At 42.0% G+C, this 5,758-nt stretch overlaps 1 long non-coding RNA gene across 1 annotated transcript; it reads left to right on the plus strand.

Moving 5' to 3' along the window:
- Positions 1 to 286: 286 nt before the first annotated feature.
- On the plus strand, positions 287 to 5,503 carry LOC138743903 (uncharacterized). The gene is made up of 3 exons (XR_011345106.1): positions 287 to 563; positions 4,273 to 4,478; positions 4,733 to 5,503. It is a non-coding gene; the product is annotated as an uncharacterized lncRNA (long non-coding RNA).
- The last annotated feature ends 255 nt before the right edge of the window (positions 5,504 to 5,758 follow it).

The following is a 5,758-nucleotide window of genomic DNA, read 5'->3' on the forward strand; positions in this document are numbered from 1 at the left end:
GCACCAGAGCTGCATTTTAAGTCTTGACCAAGCATCTTGGTATGAGAAAGTTTAATTTGCAGCAATTGTGTAATTATCAAAGCCAGTTGTAAAATAAGTCCTCTTCCTTCAGCATTTGATTAAAAAAAACAGTGAGGTTGACTTGAGAAATGTATTTTCCATCCATTTGGAGTTGCCTGGCACAGTGCGACTCTGCTTTTAATGCAATCTTTTCTCCCCTTTCTCAACACGATGACATTTCCTCATAGCTCCTGTCTGTCCACAGAGCCCAGTGGTCCCAGGGGCTAGCATTCAAGTTATGGTCTCCATGGAGGTGGGAACTCTTCCCACAGAGGGCACAGTAAGCTTATTCACTGTATGCATTCAAAACCAAGAACAATGGATGTTAGAGGAGTCGAGGGATATGGGAACAGAAAGTGGTGCTGAATGATAGAAGGTCATCGAACAGCAAGGTTGGTGAAGGGGCTGAATGGCCTACTCCTGGCTTCTACATCTTATGTCCTGATGTGCGGTTCGATGCTCAGCACCTTTAATAAAGGAGGAATAGGTCAAAATTATCTCAGGTAAGTTGATAAGCAAAATTAGATTGCAATTTTAAAAAATTTAAATTTAAATTAAACATAGATATAGCATGTTAACAGGACTTTCTACCCTACCAGCCCATGCTTATTGACCTACACCCTTAGTATGTTTTTGAAGGGTGGGAGGGAACCCGCTCAGACATGGGAAAACGTACAAACTCCTTACAGACAGCACTGAATTTGAACACGGGTCGCTGGCACTGTAACAGTGTTGCACTAACTGGTACATTAACCATGTTGCCCAAAGCAGTAAGGGGATATTAGACCAAAGAGACAGGGAAGAGAGGGTTTTAAAGCGAAAGAAAAGAAATTGCTCGAGGATATCGGTGGCTCAGGCAGCATCCATCGAAGGAAATGGTGAGTCAACATTTATTGTCGAATGGTTTTCATGGAGGGAGAGAGATGGGGAAATTTAGGGAAGGTCCAAAGTACAGTTAAAGTAAGCATCTCTAATGATGTACATGAAACCGCTGGATCTTGAACAGAAACATCATTTGGGACCATTGATGTCCAATAAGTCAGAGAGAGAACTTGTCCCAACCACTCCAGGGTTCTTGTGATTCCAGACCCACAATGGCACAGTTGACTCTTGATTGTCCTCTCAAAAGATTTTGCTATAAACTCAGTTCAGTGCAGCGAGGGAGGGATAATAAATGCTGATATTGCCAGCAGTGTCAACTCCTTGAAACGAATAAAAAGATGTTGTCATGGAGCACAAACTTTAATTCCGATTGCTTGGGCCTAAGTAACAAATGTAGGCTGCTTGAGCAGTAAGGCTGTGGTAAAAAAAATTCTGGAGGAACTCAGCTGTTCTTTCAGAATCCATGGGAGACAAAGATATATTGACCGACATTTCGGGCCTAAGCAAGGAATAAGCAAAAAACAGGAAATCTCAGCATAGCGACAGTGTTGGCAGGGGGAGGAGTCCAGACCAACAAAAGGCGTTACTTGGATATGATAAGGGGAGAGGTGAGAATTGATTATGTCTGCTTGAAAAAGGGGACAGGGAAAAGGGAAGGCGACGGGGGTGGGATTAATGAATGCCAGAGAAGCTGATGTTAATGCCATCCGGTTGGAAGGTGCCCAGTTGGAAGGTGTTGATCCTCCAATTTGTGGGTGGTCCCAGTCTGGCAGTGAACGAGACCCTGGACAGACATGTCAGCAAGGGAATGGAATGGGGAATTGAAATGGGTGGCCACTGGGAGATGTGGCGGACAGTGCTGAGGTGCTTTTTTCAGTCTGACAGTAAGGCTATGGATCAGTTGAAACCCCAATGATTAAATGTTCGAACCAGCATACACTTTTTCCACTTACTTTTGCAGGACTTGAAAGAGAATGAATAAATCTGCGGAGTGCAGCTCAGTCGATATCTCTCTCTACTGGCTACTGTTAGTTCTGCATTGAAAAGCTTTTCCATCACATTAAATTCAGAATGGGCAGTGATCTCTAATGTCACTGAGGATGAATGTTTTCCTTATATTTTTCTGCTACATGATATTAATCTCCTTTGTACTTTTAGCTTTAAAGTTTGACAAAAAAAGACAACTAAGGATAATTTTATCAGTTCTTGAAATGAAGACCAAGTAATGCCTTAAATTTCAAAGAATTCTTCCATTCCCAGGACATCAAAGGAGACAACAGAGAATTCCTTCTGAACTTGGCGCTCACTTCTGACATTTTCCTTCAAATGTATCTGGCAAGGGATGTAGAATTGGAGCCTTTTGAGTTTAGAGTCCGGATTATTTGAAATGCTCGAGCTGAGCTCAGCAAGACTGTGAGCGGAGTTGGCCTCCTTCAATTCTCTCAGAAGCAGGTTGGCCTGCAATTCATTTGCACCTTATGGGACCAATTAGCATTTGGGTTGACTGTCTATTCTGTCCGCATTTACTGCAGGAAAGATGTCATTTCAAAAACCCCTCGTTTGATGGAATTAAATTTATTTTTAAGACTATTCCAGCGGTTCTCAACCTTTTTTATTTCCACTCGCGTACCACCTTAAGTAATCCCTTACTAACCACAGAGCGTTTATACTTATGCATAGAATGCCATAGGTGCTCTGTGGTTAGTAAGGGATTACTTAAAGGTGGTATGAGAATGGAATAATAGAATTAAGAACCATTGCCTTAGCACAAGTCCTCGAGTATGTGAGAGGGCTTTCACATTTTGACAAAATCCAGGTTGCAACTCTGGAGGGAGAATTATTCTTTCGACGACTTTCCCTGGGATAGACAGGAATTACTGCCATCAGACCTGTCTTTAATGATGGCCACGATTCTGGTGTCATTGAGCCCCTGACCTGCTCCTCTCTTCCCAGAGGGAGAAACAAAGTCGCGAACCCTTGTCAGAAGGGGATTTGTCTGCTCCAGAGACCTCGTGTTTGAACCATTTGCCAGGCCTTTTCCAGCTCATGACTCGAGTGGTTGGTGAGAGTGGAATGGAGTCAAGGAGATCAATGTTGAAGCAGAGTGTTGTTGGGGAGAACTTTGAAATGTTCCTTCTGGTGACGCCTCCTGTCCCTCTTAGTGGTTCTCAACCCTTTTTTCCCCCCACTCATATACTGTAGAATGCTATAGGTGTTCTGTGGTGAGTAAGGGATTATTTAAGGTGGTATGTGAGTGAAAAAAAAGTTGAGAACGACTGCCTTACTGTTAGATTGCATTGTTGGCCATCTTCCCGCTCCTTAGAGAGCAATACCTGAATGTGGCGTCAAAAGTGCCAATTGGACTGTTGAGTAAAGACTGTTGTTGAATCAATTACTGCTATCTTCTAGCACCTTGGGGAGTGCTGCAGATACATAGTGTCAAAAAGCTGTTATAAAAGTATGAATTCTGTTCAAGAAATGACATTGTTTGGTTAATGTGCAATTAGAGAGTGAGACTGATACAGTTGTTAGAATCACCTGAGTGATTTCCTGGCTACCTGCCCCCTCACTGGGTGCAGGTTAATGCGACTAGGCAGAAAAATAGTTTTGGTACAAGAGCCAAAGGGCCTGTTTCTGTGCTGCAATGTTTGATGGTTTTATGTTTCATAGGGGATGCAGAGGTGTTTTGCAAGGGATCGTAGGCATTAGGCATGAGATGAGATGAAGTAGACTGAGGTTGTTCACTTCTGAGCACAGTGGACTGAGGGGAGCCTGAACTCAGGGGTACCTGGAGTACTTAAATAACAAAGGCAAATGTCCTTTAGCAGAGTGCTCAAAAACCAAGTAACGTGGATATAAAGTATCGGTAAAGCAAGAGGGAGGATCGTTTCCCCCAGGGGGTGGTTTGGAATTCTCTACTCAAACAGACTGTAAAAGCAAGAGCCTCAGTGTCTGGGAGAAGAAGATAGGTGAGGCTGATGAGTCTGTAGACCGAGAACGGGGAGGCGAGTTAGGCTGCATAGCTCTCTGTGGCGTGGAGAGAACATGCGAACTGTATAGACAGCACCCAAGGTTAGGAGCGAACTGAGTCCCTGGAGGTGTGAGGCAGACACTCTGATGAGTTAACCGAATGGATAATTTCATTGTTTCTCCCACCCACTTAACTTTGCTCTGATAAATTTCCCTTTAAAACACTTCACGCTGCTAGGATTTTACTATTCCACTTACAACTCATAGAGTCCTCCAAATAATACATTTCTGCTAAATGAGTCTTAATTTAAAATCATATTTTAATTGAATAATTTCTTGTCTTTATTGCACTAATCACAGTGGATTTCACAAGATTCGAACAAATGGACAACAAGATTCTTATTCTCTAGGTCACAGTCGTTATCCATCTGCGTACAGTAGAAGTCCAGAACTTTGGATGCCAGGACCATGCAAGAATCCAGACTTTTCGAAAACTTCAAACTTTTTAAAATTTAGCGGGCTTTTAGCAGGCGCACAGCGGCAACAAGCAGCCACGCTTAATACAGGTAATCTTATCACAAAGAAATTCATTTTTAAATGGTATTTTTATTTAAAGACTTTCATTTTTGAATATAATTTCAAGCGTTACATGCTATTTTTGTAGTCAAAAATGTTTATATTTGCCTTTTTGTCAAGAGTAGACTTTATTTTTCTTTAAAGCTGCTCGTTTTGATAAATGAAGTGTGCTGTATTTGCTAATGAATAAACTATCAAAATGTACCTGTTCTTTTCTTTATTTCTCTTTAAATTTGAGTTTTAGAGGGCCCGAAAATCTGGAAAATCCGAAAATTCGGACCGACCCAATTCCAGGCATAAGAACTTTTACTATACAACTGGTAGAATACGTCAAAGAGCTGGTTTGTATAACACGTAAAAACATTGATACATTTTTGTACGTTCACATTGTAGCTTGGCCGAAAATGATTGTCAATTAAGGTTGTTTAGCCTAAAACTCTAATTCTGTTTATCTGCAAGCATCAATATAAGGAATCCACTGCAAAACAAACTGCTGAAAGACTTCAGCAGGCCAGGTAGCATCTGTGGGGGCAAAAAGATAGTTGGCATTTCTTTTCTGGGTCTGGAACCAAAATGTTAACCATGTTCACTGATGCTAAGGATCAGAGTTGGGCGGAAAAGTGGCAAATGGATTTCAATCTGGATAAGTGTGAGGTGATGCATTTTGGAAGGTCAAGTCAGAAGGCTGAGGACAGGGTTAATGGTCAGTCACTTAAGAGTGTGGATGATCAGAGGGACCTTGGGGTTCAAATCCATACATCCCTCAAGGTTGCCGCACAGGTTGATAGAATAGTTAAGAAGGCCTATGGGATGCTGGGATTCATTAATGGGGGATTTAATTCTGGAGTAGAGAGGTCATGTTGCAACTCTACGAATCTCTGGTAAGACTACACTTAGAGTAATGTGTTCAGTTCTGGCCACCTCATTGTGGAAAGTACTATTCTTCTAGGAAGGGTTATATGGGTTAGCACAACATTGAGGGCTGAAGGGCCTGCACTGTGCTGTATTCTATGTTCTCTACGTTCCTCCAGCAGTTTGTTTTATGCTCCAGATAATGGCTCTTCAGGCATAAGGAGCCTACCTCTGGCCTTCCTTCCAGCATTTTTTTCTTGGATGTTTATTGTTGTTGAGAGGAGCAATAATCCCTCATCCATTATGTCTTCCTCTGTAACTCTCTTCCAGAATACCCTTGCTTCATTTCCCATCTCCAGCTTCCAATAAAGTTCTTAAATTAGGATAAATGCTCCTGTTTTTGCCTCCTCCTACCACA

This window comes from Narcine bancroftii, chromosome 10 (genome assembly GCF_036971445.1).
Source record: "Narcine bancroftii isolate sNarBan1 chromosome 10, sNarBan1.hap1, whole genome shotgun sequence".
Taxonomy (NCBI): domain Eukaryota; kingdom Metazoa; phylum Chordata; class Chondrichthyes; order Torpediniformes; family Narcinidae; genus Narcine; species Narcine bancroftii.